The sequence below is a fragment of the Coturnix japonica genome, chromosome 1, assembly GCF_054131305.1.
Source record: "Coturnix japonica strain WE chromosome 1, WE-NBRP24, whole genome shotgun sequence".
NCBI classification, from domain to species: domain Eukaryota; kingdom Metazoa; phylum Chordata; class Aves; order Galliformes; family Phasianidae; genus Coturnix; species Coturnix japonica.
The window spans coordinates 150,686,551-150,707,088 of record NC_140663.1 but is presented as its reverse complement, the minus strand read 5'-3'; positions in this window follow the sequence as shown (position 1 = coordinate 150,707,088).

The following is a 20,538-nucleotide window of genomic DNA, read 5'->3' as shown; positions in this document are numbered from 1 at the left end:
CAACAATGGGAGCTGAAGCCACTTTTTGCAGCCTCACTGAGCCAGATGAATAAATAATGTCTTGCTCTTATTCCTTTCATCTGCTTACTCAATGAGATCTCAGCATTCTGGTAACTACAGCAAATAACAATGATATCTAGAGTCTGGACACTAAAATAATTTCAGTACTTGAACCATAGCTGAAACCATTTTGGTGTTCTTTAATCATATCCTGCTGATTAAAAACCTCAGCAGTATCTCTGTTTCTAGGATTTTTCTGAATTGCTCTTTCATAGTTTCATAGTTTCATAGTTTCGTGCGGGTTGGAAGGGACCTTAGAGATCATCGAGTCCAGCCCCCGGGATTCGAGCCTCTGTGTAGCAGAGCGGCACTTCTACCACTTGCGCCACAGGGGGGATTCGAACCCTGGGCCCCAGTGTTGCAAGGCGGCATTGCTACCACTGCGCCACCGGGGCACACGACATCAGCAGCTGAACATGCAGAATAGTCATATCAGATGATTACCAATTTTCTAATGTATTTTAGGGGTTTTAGTTATATTTTCACTTTTTAAAGACATTTTACTCTTTTATTTCATCTCACCTGACAGGGATGTCTACCTGCAAAGTGTTCCATTGATGCTTTTATTATCAGTGCTTCTTTGTCGTTATGCTCAATAGCTTCCTCACATTAAACCACAACCCTGGTTCCCCTTGCTCCCACCCACTGATATTCAGTGCGTCACTTCTCTCAGACACCATTATTTCGCTCTCCTTATTTCATACCCCCCCCCCCCCTTTCCCTGGCTTCTTTCCCAGGCTTTCACTTAGCCAGTGACCTTTCTGATGCCTTACTTTTCTTTGCACTGTGCCTCAGAAGTAACCTTTTTGCTGTGCATTCACAGCTTGTACTCCTTTCCTGATTTCCTTGCTCCCTTTTTGATACTAACTGCATGCTATCTATTAATCTGTCATATTCATCGATCTTCAGAAGAAAATCAACCAGTTGCTCTAATTTGGCTGTCTGATCTTCTCATGCCACATCTAACTGACAATACGCACACACAAAAAGTCTTTTCGAATGTCCTCAGCTTGATAGCCAGGAACATTTCACAGTCAATATTTTCCATTACATATATCCCATCTTGAACTTCACACATACTTCCAAAGGAAATAATTCACAAATAATCTTGGCTCAATCAGTGAGGAGATAAAATAAAGGCAACCAAATGATAAGGATTATGGTGCTTTTTAGGGAGATTTCAGGTCTTTTATGTAGATGTAATGTCTTTCATACAGAGGAAAACATAAAAGAGCATTCTTTATTCTTTTAACTTTGAAGTGCCTAAGCATAAACTGTTCTCCATTCTCTTATTCTCTAAGAACAGCAAAGTAGCTGCTCCAGCAAAGAACATTCAAACTCTGCAGATGATCTTGTTTAAAAAGTAGGTTTCAGTGATACTCGTGTCTACTCTTGTCAAGTAAGTTTAAGCTGAGTACCCAGGCATTGAAAGATGCATAAACATGCTTGTGTATTGCTAGATCCAAAACAAAGGCCCTGCTAGGCAGGGGTGTTGGAACTACATGATCCTTGAGGTCCCTTCACCCCCGGATCATTCTGTGATTCTGTGAGATTCTGTGATTCTGTGAGTACCACAGCTGCCTATTTTTGATCTTACAAGAACAGCATGTATTGGTAGCTTTGTAATCTGTAAGTTTCAGAATCTTTTAGTTATTTTAATACAGATATTTGCCCATTCTGACACTGAAAAAGAACAGAAAAAGTTACTTAGGAAACAGAAAATAATAATTAAAAAACATTAATGATTTTTCCCTGCTTTTCAGTTGGTACAAGAATAATAAAATATAAAGTAAAATTTATGACAGATCTAAATTAAGGTCCTAACAAGACATATTTGTACAGATTAGAAGAAGAGTATATCTGTATGGCAAAGCAACTCTTCAATTAGTTTTCAATTCCAAAATGAAATCATTATAAAAAAAGGTATATATATATATATATATATATATATATATTTTCCAGATAAATTTAAGGAAATAAAGATAAAAATAAAGAAACTAACTTCCTGTGTTTCTGAAATTCTAATAATTCTGTCATTACCTTTTCTAAAGTGACCTTTGGGAATCTTTTGACTAAAACTAATAGGTAAACACAAGCATATATCTGTAAGATGTATTTTTGGCAGACAACCTATGAAACACTAAGTCACTGTCAGATATGGGTCTCTGAGTAAGGTAGGTATAACTCTCCCAATCAGATCTAGAACATCTTCTCTGGTGCCCTTCTCTACCTTCTTTTCTGAAGGTCTTTCAGAATTTAAAGATTCAGCACTGACAAGTTTTTAGCAACATGCTAACTCTCCCTCTTGCTGCTCTGCAAACAAACTCAGACTCCCTTTCTATGGAAATCTAGGCTCCATACCTGTTGACTTCAGTTTAATTATTGTTTTTATATATTAGTATTATTGAATAATGTGCTGATTTCACCCTGATTGGCCACTAAGATCCATCATGTCCCTCCTCCTCAAAAGGACAGGGAGAGAAAAAAAATGATGAAAAAAGTCTCAATGGATTAGATAAGGAAAGGGATGTCATTCACCAGTTAAAACAGACTCAGTCTGGGAAATTAATTTATTACCTATCACTAACAGACCAGAGCAGTGTGAAGCAAAAGCAAACAGAAAAGGACTTAGAGCAGTACAAGGAATGAGGAGTGAGGAATGGGAGATGTGGCCAGTCCATAACGCTTATTTCTGCTGTCTCTTCATGGTCATTCTGCCCCTACATTATATGGGATCCCTCTCACAGGATGTTCTTCTTCCCAAATTGATCCTGTGTGGGTTCCCACAGGAACTGTCCAAACTCAGCTCTAGTATAGCTCTGTCCCGCAGGGCCCATCCTTCAGGAGCTCCTCTACACAGGTCCCCAGAAGTACTACTCCCCCAGCCCTCCTGCCTCACTGTGCACTCCTCTCTATGGGCTACAGCTCTGGCCTGGAGCTGCTCTTGCAGGGGTATCCATGGGCTGTGCCTCCTTCAGACTTCATCCACTGCTGCACAGTGGGCTCCTCCATGGCTACACTTGGAGATCATTATTTTTTATTCCAGAAATATGTCCTCTATTATTATGATCACTGCTTGTCAGTTACTTAGGCTTGCTTCAAAGAGAAGTAAGGAAAAATTAAGGTATTAAGAATACCTTATAAATTCTGGCTATGGGAAAAATTCCCTATGGTAGGTACATCACTGGAAGTATAAAGATCGGTCTAATAAATGTTGGCCTGATGTAGATTTGATTGATCCAAATTGAGGATGGGCTCCTGAGATCCCATTCAACCTTAATTTTCTGTGATTTCTGTGCTAAGAAGCAGTTAGGAAAGGGGCTAAGTAACAAATCTTTGTAACTTACAAAATACTTGTTAAGTAGATAAAAGCCTGATTATTTATAGAGATATGGGATCTGTTTTAGAGCTTTTTTGAGTTTGCTTTGTCCTACGTGCATTATTTGCTTCTTGTTGTTTGTTTCAAGTTGAATATCAGGAAAAGGTTCTTCACCAGAGGGTGATGGGCATGGAGCAGCCTCCCCAGGGCAGTAGGCATGGCCCAAGCTGCTGGAATTCAAGGAGTGTATGGAAAATACTCTCAGAAATATTACCATATATGTGATGTAATTGGTGGAGGAGCTGAGTCTGCCTCTATGGTCTTTATGGGTCCCCTCCAACTCAGGATATTCTATGATTCTAGGATTTGTTTTATTTCATACTTGAATACAGCTCCCACTTAAACAGAGAAGGTAAAGTTTGCTGCCATTAAGTTTTTCATTTATTGAACTTTATTTATGAGTTTATTTTATGCAATAATGTACACTGGTGAAAATATTCCTCCTGACCTACATGGCAATCAGCCTACACTCTGAAGCATGACATTTGATTACCTTGTCTGAGCTTGCAGAACTGCAAATGTTATTAATGGTCATAAAATTATCCAACCCTTTTAAAAATCAGACACAGTATTTGACTTGATGACCTTCTACAGTCATGAAATTCACGTTCTGATTGAAATGATATCAGTCTAGAGGATCTGATAGAGCTCTGGTGCAAGTGTCACAGCTCTGTCACTGAGGTGGAAAAGCATCTTAATGAGCTGTTCTGTAGGCAATGTAAGTATCTTGGAGTTTCACTGTTTTCTGATTTATTCACTCAATATAGACCATAAAATGTAAGTTTGGGATACCTTGAATTCTCACTGGTAGTAAACAGGTACTGAGTAAGAGTTCACTAGCTTCTGTGCCCTTTAGCAAGCACATTGCAATCACTGGAGCAGATGCCCCTTTAACATTAGTGAGCAAGCAGCACGGATACTGTAAAGAGAAGCCTATTTATGAACATCTTGTAATCATGGTCATCTGGGACACAGAGAGTTTCTTGTTTTTTCTTGTGTGAAGAGCAAAAGGGCATATCCTTTTGTATTTAATCTTTTGAAATAGGATTTGCCAGAGTAGCTAGCACTGCTCAAGTAGGAAAAAGGACTCCTCTTAATTTGGAAAACTAATAGCAACATGTCAACATTATGAATTATTTAATTGCCAGTTATCCACAACATCTGTGTATCTCCCAGATTTAAATCATTTTTCATATGACCATCTCCAAATCCTGCCAGCACATTTTTAAAACTAAAAGCCATCCATAACTTAACTCACTTATTTGTTTGTAGCATAAGGGTTTACAGAAATATGTCAGCTTTAAGCAACTGTGGTGAAAATTGGTGTCCACCACGGCTATCATGAGGTAGGATTGTAGGGGTGCTTAGGTTGAAGCAGACACACTTCATGTGTTTAAAGTACAAGAATGCTGTGTGACTGAAAAGACTCTTGCTTTCTGTAAATTAATCCTGTTCAGAGGAGGCCCAGTTTTTTAAGTGAACACAAATGTTGCAAGAAACCTGATGCTTGCTGGTTTATGCTGATTAATCCTACACATGGTACTTGAGAATAACAACTGTTCAGAGATGATGGAAAGTTCAGTGATGAGTGATCCACCTCCTTTACCTTCATGCACAAGAACATGCATTAACCCCCCACAAACATCTCAGTTCTGCAGCACATAGACATTTGATACAGATATGAAGGGATTCTATGTCCAGGACTGCTAGTTTTGGACTACATCACAAAGTCCTGAACATGAGTATCTTTGGGTATTGAATCCACCATTACTGCAGATTCTCAGGGAGGCTTTATGTTGAGTGTGTGGTGATTTTGGTCTCAATCAAAATCTAAGCGCATGCACTGGCAATAAATGTACAGCTATGCACACACACAGAACAACTTTGGAGAACATGGCAGTGGGAGCACTGCTAGACAGGGGGACTACCTTTTAAGCATAAGATGACTTAAATTAGATGACTGAGGTGGGCCGTTGGTACAAAGCCTCCGTTGAGCAATATGTAAAACTACATACTGTTTTTCCCTCTTCCATCTTCTGACTTCAAACAGTTGCAATTTTCTCCCCTCCAAGTGAAGTGCTTTCTGCAGAACTTGAATCCAGCTTACTGCAGAGCTCATATTAAGCGCAGGCTACACATGCTTTCCCTTCCCTGTCTCCTGCTTCCTTCTTTCCTTTAGAAAGACTGAGATATTCTGTTCTAGACATTTTTATTTTTTTCTTGAGAACTTCAGTTCACAGGAAGGAGTGGATACCTCAGATCAGCTTGACATTATAATCCCAGTGGTTTTCTTTTTATTTTTAATTGCTATGGAGGATCAAATACAAACTGTAAGTGGGCTGTTCTTTCCAGGCTACTACTCATTGTCATATGTACTGGTAAACATCCTGGACAGAGCATTTGAGAAATGAATAAGTGATATGAAGAACTAAAGTTGAAGGAGTATCATATTTTTACTAAATGCAACTGTTAAGTCTTTGTCTCAGAAAGCAAACAAACAAAAAAAACCCAACTGTGTATCGGTGTTGGAACTAGATTATCTTTAAGGTCTCTTCCAACCCAAGCCATACGATGATTCTATGATAGGTATGAAAGCTCTGGGCACTCTGAGTCCTCTCTGCAGGCAAAGCAGTTCGTGACTCTGATTATATGTTATGTATGAAATGGCCCTTTAAACTCTCTCTCTTTTTTTTTTTTTTTTAATACATATATCCATTAAAAATTCATAATTTGGCAAGGATTAAGTGTTGTGAGCTCTCACACTGCAAATTGAATCACTCAAACACCAATTAACATTTTGTTGCTAAGACTAGTCTATTTGTTATTTGTAGCTGTGGTCAAATTTGTGCTTTTGAACTTTAAAGTCTTTGTTTGCATTGTCTGTAGCACTGCATAAAATGACAAAAATAGCTAAATGCTCTGTAAATACCATAAGCTAAAAAGGACCAGCCTGCTTCTGAACTCATAGGATCCCCTCTCTGTATTATTTTCAAGCTTTACTCGTTTTTTTGTTGCTTATGATTATCTGCAACTTAAAGTCCTCCTAAAAACCATTTAAACTTACTTGGAAAAGGCCATAAGGGACTTGATTCACTTGTCAACAAATAGATGTTCAGTGCTATTTGAAATGCTTGAGTGTCCCACCTGGTATCAAGGTATTTCCACAGATGTCCCTCAAGTCCTGCATTTTGTTGCTCACTAAAGTGACTCTACTTTCCCCAAACATCCTAAATGGTACACAATGGCATGTGTGTGCAAATGAGTTTGTCAGTGGCTTACAGGCTGGTTCAGCCTGGTTCCATTACTAGTGTGGAGGAGGGATTTGCCAAAATCTGTGCCTCCAGAAGAAGGAAAGAGGGGACTCCAAAATAATTAAAAACAGTGGCAAAAATCTGAGGAGAAACAAACTAATTTTACTAAATATGGTATCGGAATGCAAGATAGCACACTATCATACAATATAATTAGAACTGAAGCTAATAAATCAAATATAATGAGAAAGTAACTGAAAGCTGTAGGCCTTACAGTAATACTGAAGTGATGTGTGCAGTCAGGACGGGCAACAGTGAGGAGAGGTGAAGGAGAAGAGAGCTAGAAGAGCCTGGTCAGGTGACCTTGTCAGGAGTTATATCTCCTCTCTGACCACAAAGCCCCTGGGGAATGTAGTTCTTCTTCTCTTCCAGACAGGTACCCGAAACTGGAGCATTAACACTTTAACTCCCAGTGCACTACATGGTATTATGATGTAGAATATCAGTAACCGAAAAATCATAAAATCATGACAGAGTTGAAATCTCATAGGCAGGATTCATAGTGAGATTGCAGGTACCTGAATGTCCAGCTGTGGCACGGAGGTGGAGGATGAAATCTCATTGTGTAATCTGGGTATTTAGGGTCACTGTGTACAAGACAAGGCACCTGACACACCAGTTTCACGCTGAAAATTGTGTCTCGGGACCTACAGGAGATTTAGTGGCTTCTGGAGGGGCAGATGGGTAAGAGGTGGGGCACCCTAGGATGGCACTAGGCACCTCAGTTTAGGCATCAGTATGAAGTTCAAGCTATCTAATGATAAGTTCATTCAAGAAATGGGGGAACAGCTGAGAAGATGAATATGTTGTGGATTAAAATTCTGGTTGTGGAAAAAAAAAAAAACCACAAAAATCGATAGTTCTTTTCCTTTCCTGTCTGCTAATTTCTTTTGTCTCCACTTTTTAATTGTTTATTTTACCTTTGCTCATATCCCTTTCCACTAAAATATAAACAAGATTACAATTTTTATTTGAAACGTTTTCTCTTTAAGTTTCTTGAGGCGTATTGCTATATTTATGCAGCATCACATTTTGATATGACACAGGAGAAAATTTCTTCTGACTGCTTATTTGTTTGTGGATTAGTGCAGCATGTCAAAGCACACCAAAATATTCCATTCCCATTTGTATCAGTGAAAAGCACTGGTGATTCTTGGAAATGGGAATTGTAACATGTAGATGTCCATGTCATATGGCAAAAGGTGCTGTTGGAGAGGTTCCCATGCAAGAGAAGAATAATCAGCTTTAAGAAATGCACAAATTTCTGTATTCCAAGAGGGTCTATTCTTTGTTCACAGTGTGAACCTCTCAGCCTACTGTGAACCAATATTCATAAAAGCTTTATATTATTATGACCACTGTGTCCCTCTTCATACATCTGATGCAGTGCATCTTTGCGGTAATGTTTTTTGTTATCTTTTATATAAATGCTGAACAAATATGGATAATTTGGCAGCTGTTTATCGGCAATGTAGTGTCTTCTTCATAGTTCATCAGTCATCCAAGAAAGCTCTGCCATCAACATGAAAAAGGCATTTTTTAACACTGAAAATGATTTGTACTCCCTCTGACACAATATATTATGTCAGCTTGCCTTTAGTTACAAACAGCTCTTCTACACTGTGGATGCTCCAACAAAAACTAAACAATATACAAAATGCTAGAATGCGCAGTAAGTGAAAAAAGAGAAAATTATTAAAATATATTGCTAGTCTTTCAGAAATTGTCAGTCTTCTTTAAGGGGGAGGCAAATACTTCAGTCTCATAGGATTTTCAGACTATACCTTGACAATAGCTCATTCATGGTTGCTAGTTCGAATGCTCCCTTTGACCTATCACAACTGAGGTAGTTTAAGCCTCAGAAACCTTTCGTCTTTATGATACAGTGTGCTCACAGTTTCCATGAAGCCATGTTTTTGGTTAGATCCTTTCATGAAAATCAGCATTTACTCAGAAAAAAATGGATTTTCACTTGGTTTCACTATGACAGTTTAAGTGTGGCAACCGAATCAAGAAATTGTATTACATGAGTCATATGTTTAAATTTATGCATATGAACTCCCACATCACTACTGCTAATCACAACATGTGCCCACAAAGATCATAATGCTACTAGCATAAGCATAGTTGCTTTCTGAAACTTATGGCTAACAGGAAAAGATAAAGGACAGAGGAAGAGATTGATTTTCTACATGTTAGTGTAGTCCATCTCTCTTCAGAAGCATTTTGACACAGCAGGTGTTTTTAAAACAGTGTGACCAAGGTCAGTAAATACTTTTTTGGCGTGTCCATGACATGCTTTAATAAAAAAGCAGCATGTTTCTGCCTTCAGGGTGATGGACTTTCATGCTGTCAGACTCCCAGTTCTCTTGGTTCATTGTCTGTTCTCTTTTAAACTAGGGCACCTATTGTATAGCTGGATATGAAGAGGAGGATATGTTTAATCTTTTATAAGGAGGTCCAAGAGGTAGAGTAAAAGACAAGAATAAGTATAAGATGTTTTGTCTTATGATGAATAAGAATTAGATCCAACTATCAGACTGTCAAGCTGCACCACAGCTATCCCTTTATTTAGGTTTTGTTCTATAGCGCAAGGACTTCAAATCCTATTCATCCTTAACTTCAAGGATAAGTGCTTTCTTTATCAGCAGAAAGAACAAACTTAAACCAAATGCCACATGAATTTGGGAATTCACAACAAGTATCATAACAAGTATTAACCCCCAAAAGGGAGATATTAGAAATCATACCAGAAAAGCAAGGTGACTTAAGGTGGCACCCAGGTGGAAATAACATCCCCCTCTCACCTCCCCTTCCCTTTATTTAGATTGTCCTAAACATAAGAAGAGTCTATGGCATAGAATTCATGTGTACTGTTTCTGAGTATATTAGAATAGTTCTGGAGCAATTCTCTGTAGCAGTCAGGGTATTTTAGTGATGAAAGTTATTCAAAAGGCTATTTTTTGTTTCAGTGCATGGGTAGGGTCATAATATGAAAAGGTTGAACTTTTTTTAGCATTGTAAATCTATTATGTTTGTGCTGAAACTGAAATGAAATGACAATGCCATGTGTTTTGTATTCACAATAACATGCTGGTGCAAAGTTATGCGCATGAGCTGGGACCTGGAATTTCAGCCACACTCAAGTCACTGAAAACAGATTTTCTTGGTTGATAGACCTTTTCTTACCAAAAGGCATGTGTGCTGTAGTTCAGTGCACAACAGAACTAGATGTAAAAAAAGTAGAACATGTTAATTATTGTGGAAGAGTGGGTGCCACATGGAGTTAGAATTTGCTAACAAAATTTAATGATATCTCAGAGTTGGAAGGCATTTTCAGTACAGCAGAGGACTTGAATATTATGCAAGGAAAAATTGCAATGTCGTGAGAACAAGAACAATAGGAATGATATTAAATTTATTAGAACAAAGTGTGAAGTCCTGATTTTAAGAAATAATAAAAACAGACAGGGAGTCATAAATTACAAGAAGATGAGAAAATCTTTGCATACTAGTTGAGCAATATGAATATGAGCTATGGTTCCAGTGTATTATTTCATACAAAATTTAAACCAGTTGTACTGTTTGTGAGGGAAACAGAGACAGAAGAGTCCCAGTGCCCCCATGTCATGAACTTTTGGGACCTCCTTTGGAATATATAATATTCAGTTCACCAGGAAAGATGCATTCGGATTAGAATGAGAACATACAAGTCCTGCAAATACAATAGAACTGGATGTATTCTTTAATGGAAGAGACAAATACAACAAGATTTGTTTCACTTACTGACTGTTCTCATCTGAAAGCGAAGAAAGGACATATTGTTGTCTGTAAAAACATCACAAGGTAAAGCTTCAGACTACAGGCATTATTTCACTGAGGAGATCATGTCAGCATAAGAGCTATTGAATGTAAACAAACCATGAATACAGGACAGTTAGAGGAAATTAACACTATTTTCAAAAACAGACTTCTAGCTAAAATCACAGGCACAAAACAATGAAAATAAAAGTATTTTCTTTTGAAATGTGATACTATTATAAACATTTGATGCATCGTCTTGTTTCCAGTGGTAAAATGTTAGCCATACAGACCCAGAAAGTACCTCTCAGTCCCATGAGTTTGTAAGGTGATGTTAATATGTACCCAAGATCAGATGTATGAAGAACTTTATAATGTAGACAGGGAGAATAGGTGACAAAGGAGAACTTAAAAGGAATTATGAAGTCAGGCAATTTATTGATTTTTTTTTAAAATTATTTTATTGATTGATTGATTGATTGATTTGAGAAAGACACACTCTTGAATACAGTTGATTGAATTCTCTGTAATTCAGTGTGGTCCAGTGTATCGCTGAAGAATGTTTAATGATAACAGAACAAGAATTCACAGTGGCATATACTAGGGTGGTTCTGAGGACTATTCTGTTAATGATTCACAAACTACTTGCTTTTCTTTTGCATGGTGATATTCTTCTGTAAGGGAAATGTCTTCTGACAGGACAAAACAAGTTGGAGTACACCTATATCCTCACTGAAGAATCAAGTTAGCTTGATGGTAGAGGAAGCATTCTGACATCAGTGACTGTGCTGAAATGGCTGGACTATGAAACAACTGCACATCAGACTTCCCTCCTCTTTTCTCGCTTTCTCCCTGCATCCTTTCCCTCCCTGACTGTTGCTCAGTTTCCATGGGGAGAATATTTATGTGAAACAATCAAGCAAACAAACAAAATCAGGGAAAACTCCATGTTCTAAATTGTACGTAGTTTGGACGCTGGTTTAACAAGAAGTGAAATAAATTAGTCATAGAATTGTAGAAGCATTTTTTATTTTTTATTTTTTATTTTTTGTTTTTCTCCACAAGAACTGTTTTAGGAGATTGGGGTTACTTGTGCAGTAGAAAGAGAACAAGGATTTAAATTTGATTGTTTTGTTATTTGAAATTTCATCTCTTTTAAATATAGCTCACCTCCAATTGCTTCCTTTTCATACAAGAATAAAACACACTTTTACCCATTTCCCCAAAGATACTCCAAAATCATCTGATTAGAAGCTTAGACTTATGCACAGTGAATGCTTTCAGGGATAGTATCATATGTCTTCGGTAGAGCCTGCATTGTTCACTATGAGATGAAATATACCTGCCAAGTTTACCAAGCAGTTCAGAATGGCTTTGCTTGAGTGATCTTTTCCTTTATTATTTTCTAGTTCATTAACATTTTTCATGTGTGCAACTGATGAGTTTTAATTTTTTCTTTTGAAAAAGTATTAGCTATCAAGGAATCTGGAACTTAATCTTGGAAAAACACTAAAAAAAAACAGACTTTTCATGGCTCCCAGTTTGTAATTACATTTGAAACTTGTAAGTTAGCTATTTTTTAATCCATTTAGTTTCTATCATTCTGATTATGTGTTGTGTAATTTCTTAATCCAATGGTAAGTAGGACCAAATCAAATGCTCTACTGAAATTTTGCAGTTTATGAATCATCTTGCAACTGTGTTATAAAAAATGGATCTCTTTTTAATTTGACAAATCCTTTGTCCATAAACAATGTTAGATGACATTAAATATGCTACTCTCAATTCATTATTAGTCAGATTTCCTATCTGATGTTCCAATATTTTTTCTAAGACTTTTCTAAGATGTCAGGCAGGCAGGCTTACATTTACCTAGATTATTCCATTTACTTAATAAACAAACTACTGGCATGATTCCCATTTTTACCTTATGGTCAGGAACTACCTCAGCATTCCAGTATTCATTCAAGTGGAATAATTTATTATGAATAGACCAATAAAGCTTATTAAACAGTTCTTCTAAAATTCCAGGTTACATTTTTTAATAAAAAACCCTTGGTCTTAACAGCTATTGTTCAGTCTGTATTGACTTTATGGTTTTAGCTGTAAAATTTCATCAGCATCTTCATAAAGTATGACTACATGTGTCTTTTTCCCAACCCAGGAGATGAAACACTTATTCAGCATCTCAATCTCTTCTGCATCATTTAGAACAACTACATTCTTCATATTTAACAAAGGATGAACAGTAATGTAAGGCTGCTTTGTTCAGATTACCACAGTCTTTTGTCTTTAGTAGTAATTTCCGACTTTTTCCATTTGAATTCTAAATTCAAGTGATCTAATATATTTAGTTTCTCCCTTGTCTCACAGCTCAATATTTGCCTTTATTTCTCTTTAAGACAGACTTGTCTGGAATAGATTTTATCTTCTCTGCAGTTCTTAAGATGATGTCATAAAATGCTTTCAAATTCCTTTATTATTATTCCTTTTTCTTTTATATTTCTTCCTGATACAAACTCAGCCCAAACGTGTCTTATCTGTTTGAAAGCGGCCATTTTAGAGGAGCAGGCGTGAGAATTACTGGCTTTGTTACATTCTATTTGCATGTGATGAATGTAATCAAGTTATCACTTTCACTTAAGGAACCACTAACTTGTAGTCCTGGAATCAATTTCAATTTAGCTGTCAAGATGACATCAAGTAAAAAATTCTCTTAGGAGAGACACAAAACTTTTTGATTTAGTAATTTTTTATCAATCTTTTTTTTTTTTTTTTTTTTTTTGTTATTATTATTTTTTTAGACTTTTTAAGGGCTTTTTATTTCTGGAAATGTCAAACTTGCAAAGTTATGTCTTTCATCTTGATATTCAACCAATGGAAAAAAAAAACCTCTTTTGAAAGCTTACAGGACACAAAAAGTCTTTACTTTCTCACCATAGACATTAGTTTTGTTTTCTGACTGTAATTAGGGTTTAAAGTTACTGGTCATATGGCTCCATAAGATAGTTTGTTGGTACGTAGCTATCCAGAGCTAATTGTTGTCATGCTCTTTGTGTTCGGAAACTGATCTGTAAATTCTGAGTGCATTTACTACCTAATTATCAGTGAGTTGAAATCAGCTATTGCTGCCTGCTGCCTCTTCACTTTTCATGACATGGAGTTTTTCTTAAATTGCTTGTAGCAAGTGAGTTTAACATTCCTTTCACATAGATTTTCCTTCAAGTTACAGTAGTATCAGGCAGGTCTAACCACTTCTGATCATACAAGTAGTTCCTCTTCTTGTTTACCACACAAGCTCCTGCCATTCATGAACAGGCAGTTAAAGAATTTCTTTTCTTTGTGTCATTCTGAGCCTTGATTAATTTTGTTCTTGACAACTTGACTGTGCTAAACAAGTGTTTACTTGCTGCCCTTTTTTAATCTTCCCTTTCGTTGTAAGTTTAATGCCATTATGACTACTCTAGTCAGCTTATCCCTTGTAAAATTGATTTCCTCTTTAATGAGCTGGAGGCAGTGCAAAGTGTGTAACTCCTCAGTTAGAAAATGGCTCTACAATCCACCAATCACCTCTCACTTTTATACCTCTCTAATTGGCAGTTTATTCTTGCAACTCTTGATCCATATGTTATTTTCTGAGGCAGAAACAATATCCAAAAGCGTTATCGGGGTATTTTTGTAGTTCATTAAGTTTTTAAAATTTTGTTTTAAACCTTTGGGGAGCCAGATGAAGCATTGCTAGAACAAATAAATAGCATCATGAAATTAAATCTCTTCCATGTTTGTGGTGGTTATTTTTTTCCCCCCTTTATTGAAGAGAATTTGAGACTTTATAAGGAATATCTGGGAAGACTTAGTGTATTGGGCCACTTAACTATAATTAGCCTGTCCTTTTAAATATAATTTATATTATATGAGGATTTTGAAAAAAAATCCTTGAAAAGTTGAACTTTTTTGCCAGATTTTTGATATTTTGCAGGAAGATCACTTTAGGATTACAGAAATGCTTTTTTCATCTTCTCCTGGTATTCCTCTCAGCTTTTTCTCCTTGCAGGTACCCTTTGGCCCAAAGACTTGAACTTAGGAGAGCAATTCTGTGGCTACACTTGCGGCACTTCACATCCTTACATTTTTTGCATCTTTAAGATGTGTCTCTAGACTGTGATCAGCAAAGTAGATGCCCATTGGAAGAAAGAAATGTTGGAAGAAATACTGTGTCTTGCTTTCTGATGAAAGAAAATGGACCAGTGACAATTTTAGAAAGAAATTTGCACACCACAATTGTGTGTGATTGTATGCACTTTAAGCACTGATAGTTTCCTTTCAAAACATAATTCTATGCCTCAGTCTTATTATTTCTAAAACAGTGATGACTCCCACTTCAACAAAATATTGTCATAGCTGTTTCTATAGTTGTGAAGTGTTCTGTAATCTGCACTTGCCAAGTACATCATGGAAGTTTATTAGTTACAAATTTCATAGTTTTGTTTTTCTGTAGACTGGAAGGCTTAGAAGTTATTGCAAAAATGAATAAATAAATAAATAAATAAATAAGATGCTAGTGAGGTTTCAAATGATACTTATTGGCTTCAAAATAGAATTGTGGTTAAACCACGTCAAATCCCCTCCATTCCTTTTCCTGCTATTGCTGATTAGTTAAGAAGCAGAAAGGAACATTGCACTGTAAAGCATCCGTTTATCTGCCAGTGTCAGGTTCTCCTGACATGATGTACTAATGCAAAGTACATTAAGCATTAACAGCAGGTGCTCCAGAGCTAGCAGTTCCTAGGCAGGCATTAAGAGACCTAGAATGAGTCAGTGTCACTCTGTGGTTTAACCTAATACCAACCCCTTAGGGCACCTCTATCAAATGTACGAGAAATGAAAGGTTTTTAAGGCTATTAATCTCAGTGACTCTATGTTAGAAGAGCACAAAGTTATTTGTCATAGGTCTTTGTATCATGGTGCTATGGTAAAATATGAAGTATCCAGTATTCCTGATATTCTTTTTTCCACCTACTTCAGCATGGTTTTTATATTCTGTTGATATAATGCTGAGCTGTGGTACCTACCAGCTGCTGGCTGTTAGTTGCACACACTGAACTCTGTATTTTTCTCAGTGAGGATTTTGTTTTGTTTTTTTGTTTTTTTTTTTGCATGAGAAGCCGCAAAAGCATCTTTGGAAAACAAACCTTGAACTGAAAGCTGTCCTAAGTAAACAAGAGAGTGAACTCTCTGCCCCTAACCAGATATTATTACAACACACATAAGAAGCATTAAATCAGAACTGAATCTAATGTGAGGTGTTAGCTGCTTTTGCCATACTTGTTTTCTGGAGTTGCTTTATTTTTAACATGATAGATGTTTTGTTCTTTGCTTGAAGTTGCTGAGAGTCAGGAATAATCCTGTTGTTTTAGAAATCTCTGATCCTGTGTTGGCAGGGAAGGGTGTCTCAGATAGCTGGTTGTCTGGCAGCAGCTGCTTCAAAGGGTCTGGCGGTTGAATGTGAGCAGCTCAGGTTTTGCTGAAAGTGGTGACAGAAACATGATTTCAGACTCTTGCCAGGATCTTAATTTGTACATTTCAAATTTGCTTCACACATATTTAGTTGACAAAAATTTTCCAACCGTCAGACCACCACACTGGCAGGCTTTCTGGCTTCAAGCCCTACCTCTGATGAAAACTCAGTCCCTTTATCTAAACACCTCTGCTTTCACATCTGTAAAAAGGGTCATGTGTTACTCATACCCATAGAGTGCTTTGTAAGCTACTGATGGATGGTCTATGCAAGCATTTTTATTTTTGTTTGCTGACCTGCACAATAACAAAGATACATGGCTTACAATGTGTGCGTTTCTGTATGCATATGCATATCAGTGTGTATGTTTAAAGTGAGTGTGTACAATTGCTTGGCTCTGAGGAGTTAGTCAATATTTTAAGCTTTGTCAGGGTGCTCTGAAATCAATTGTAAACATCAGTCTTCAGTGTTTATACAAACACGATCCTATTTGTTTGAAAAGAGTCTGGAGAAAATCCTTTACCTCTGAACACAGCAGGAAAAACAGTCAGAGCACAGGAAAAGAGTAGTGGTTGTTCCAAGATGAACCAGAGGTCCATCTGCCACAGTCTCTGATGGTGGCCAAAAATGAAGGCCTGCAAAAGAGATCAAGCAAAGAGCAAATGTATTTGATTCTTCCTCATGTACTCTACTACCCACCGGCAATGTGTGTCTCAGATCCAAGATTTACTTCAGAGCTTTCTCTTCTGTGAAGTTGCCCAGCTGCTCCCTGAACTCATCTACAGCAGGGTATGTGGAGCAAGGGTTTGGTAGACTAAAATCAGTGTGTGTGAATCACTTCATTTCATTTATTCTGAAACTACCAAAGTCTATCTTCATTTAATGACCTTAGATTTTATACTAAAAGATCTAGCTGTAACTATTCTACATGTTACACCATCCTATAAACTTCGTATTTTTACAGTCTTACGTCACATCAGTATTCCCTTTTCCAGCCCTATACACATGTTGATTCTTACATGTTGATGGGCTTTTTATGCTGCTATATCTGCTCTGAAGTGGGAGGGACTGAATGGTACATGGTATTCAAGATATGCACCAGTAGCACATTCTCTATCCTTTATCTTCTGTTCCTTTCCAACAATTCTTAATATTCACTTACCCCCCTCCCCCATATAACACTAAACACTAAGATGAGTTTCTCATAGATCTGTAAGTACAGGACCTCATTAAGGTCAGGGCATTCTTAGAATACTTCTCCCTCCCTTTAAATGTGCCTATATTGAATTTCACTAGGCTAGCCCTTTAGTACTTCTTGAGTTTATCCTAGTCAATGCTTCATGGTCACAAAAGGCTCTCAAGCACAGTGTTGCTAAGATTAGCATCTATGCTAGAAAATACAATAGATCAAGGACAAATTGTTGTTCCCAAAGGCAACTGGCATGGCATTGCTTGTGAAAATATTTCCTACAAAAAACAAAACAAAAAAACCAACAACACAACAAACAAACAAACAAACAAAAAGCCTTCTTATTTCTGTCTTCTGAACATGTTTCCTGGTTTATACTAGACAGCATTCCTGATTTCTTGTTTCTCTCCCAGACTGTACCCAAGTATTGCCCAGGAAGGTTTCAAGGAGCATGCTGATAAGCATGAACAGTAGTAAGAAAGCCTAAACCCATGGTTTCCCCCGACATGCTAGCTTGTTCTCTGATGTGCTTTTGAACTCTGTCACCTAGTAAAATTTCTATGCTCCAAACCAATGCCCACTGGTGGTTCTGAGACAGCATTTGCTGGGGACTATTTGCAATAGACAGTATGAGTGAATATGCTCTGGTTTTGGTTCCTTCCAACTCACTGATACACCTTGCTGGGAAAACTGACCCTGTACTCCTATAGTGTTTCCTACCTTTTTACAAAATGTTTATATATATGAGGGCCTGTCCTGTTATGCCATGTCAACATGGGCTCCTTAATGGCCTTTGGCAAGGAACCCTGTTAAATGCCTTTTTGAATTGTAGCAGAGTGCTGTCTGCTTGCTCTATGATCCCTTCAGAGAATTCCAGTAGATTTTACAGTGATGAGAAGTGGTATCAAATTATATAAGAGACTGATGGTTTTCAGTATGTCATATTTATCCATAAGCCGACTTATACTTTCTTACAGTTACTAATTCACTCTGTGGAAACACAATTTAGTGGCCTGCAGTTTCCCAGTTTTTCTTGTACCTTAAAATGGATGCCACATTAGCCTGGTAACAAGGCATCTTTAAACAAGAGCTGACATACAGTGGTGAGCTATTCCACTATTTTAACCTTGAATACCTTGAGAATTGATCATACGTGACTATCCAATTGTCTCATTTGCTTCATAAATTCTTTTGCTGATGCAATCAGCCTGTTGCTCAATATGAGTCAGACTGTCTTATAAAAAAGACTTACAAAAATGGGAACTTCCTCAGATTTCTTCACATTGCAGATAAAGAAATTTCCTTAACTATTTAACTGCACAGAGAAGTTATGCATGCCCCATTCTTGAAAATACTCAAAGTTAGGTTGAGTGGCGTTAAATAACCAAGTCTAGTGGAAAGTGTTCCTGCACATGGAAGGGGGTAGGAATTATATTATTTTTAAGGTCTCTTCCAAACAAAAGCATTTTATGGTTCTACGATTTTCTGCTCTTGACATTTCTTTGAGTGCTCCTTTATTTTCTACTGACACTCCTGCCTCTACCTTCTTTGTTACATAAAGAATCCTCAGTGGGTACATGTGTGTTCCAAGGCCAAGTAGTACCAGCTGAATTACATTCATCCTACTTAAGACCTTACTGCAAACCAATCCCAGAAATGAATAGCAGTCAAAGAATGAGCCACGAATTATACAGTATAGTCTACTGGAGTTCGGTGTTTGAGGTTCTCTGCTCTCTCTCAACAACCAAAAGAGTTGTAGGCACAGACTATCCACTAATGTGTTAGCAAAAAGATTTCTTAGAATACTTTATGCCTTTTTTCAAGTTCATCCTTTTGATCTCTTCAGGATGATGGGAACTGATATTTTTACTCAAAGATTTCACTGGAAGTTCCAATCTCCAAGAAATTTATCCTCTGTTTCCTTTTATGGCTGTACTTTGAGATTATTATCCCAGTGTCCTATGACTTATCTTCATGGCTCTGCTGCTAAAAGCTTGAGGGAAGCAAGTGAGCAGCCTTTGGATTCGCAAACAAAATAAAAGAAATCAACTTCATTTTCTCTTGTTAGTTCACTCTGAAGTTTCTGTCTGGCCCTGGACACTAATTTCCACTGTCTGAGCACTTTTAATTCATATGGGAGTTCAGTAGACTCTTCCACTTATCCTAAATAGCTAGTACTCTCGTCAGTTTAAATATCTGTGTTTGTCAGCTGTTCAAAGACAAGGTTGTTTCCAGCCATTAATATCTTCTGCTGTCAAGAAAGATAGTTTGGTAGTATTTATATAATGATAAAGTTGTCACAAGGGTATCCTTGCTATCCAAGTTTTGGCAGCATGATCTTGTCACTCTTCTCATCATGAAACAGATTACAGTATAAGACCTTTTGTATTTGCATATATCAAGATGAAGTATTTGAGTAACAGCTAATTTGAATCCATTAAAATTCTACACTGGACTCCAGAGCACCAAAAATGAGGACAGAATCATACCTCTTATCACTAGTCACAACATCTTTTTACAACTTCAGGTTAATTTAAATGGTGTGAGAATAGGTAGAGGGCATAGCACACATTTGTTTTATAATGTGAGGAGACTAAGCATCTCAGCTGAAACATTTTTTCTGTTAACAAACTCACTAGCTGCATCTTATACTGAAGTTAATGGAAGCAAATGAGACCATAGGGCTGCTTAGATATATGTTTAACTGACTAACTTTTGGCACCTGCAGCTGAACATAACTTATAAAGAGTTTAAGGCTTTCATATATAAAAAATTAATTATTATAAAATTTCTAAGTAAGTCACAATTGTTAATCATAGAATCACTCAGGTTGGAAAAGACCTTAAAGATCATTAAGTCAAACCACAACTTAACCATACTACTCTAACAATCCCCTGCTAAATCATGTTCCTGAGCATCACATCCAAATTGTTTTTAAACACACCGAGGGATGGTGACTGAATCACCTCCCTGAGGAGCCTATTCCAGTGCTTAAGTATCATAGAGAATTCATAGAATTCAATGGTGTAAGTTGGAAGGAACTGTAAAGATCACCTGCCCCAACCCATAGGCAGAATTGCCACCCACAGGATTAGGCTGCCCAGGGCCCCATACAACCTGGTCTTGAATGACTTCAGATGTGGGGCACAAACAGGTTCAGCAGGCAATCTGTGCCAGTGTCATGCCAGTCTCTGAGCAAAGAATTTCCTCCTACAATCTAACCTAAATCTCCTCTCCTTTGCTTTAAAACTATTCTTCCTTGTCCTGTCAATATCAAAAC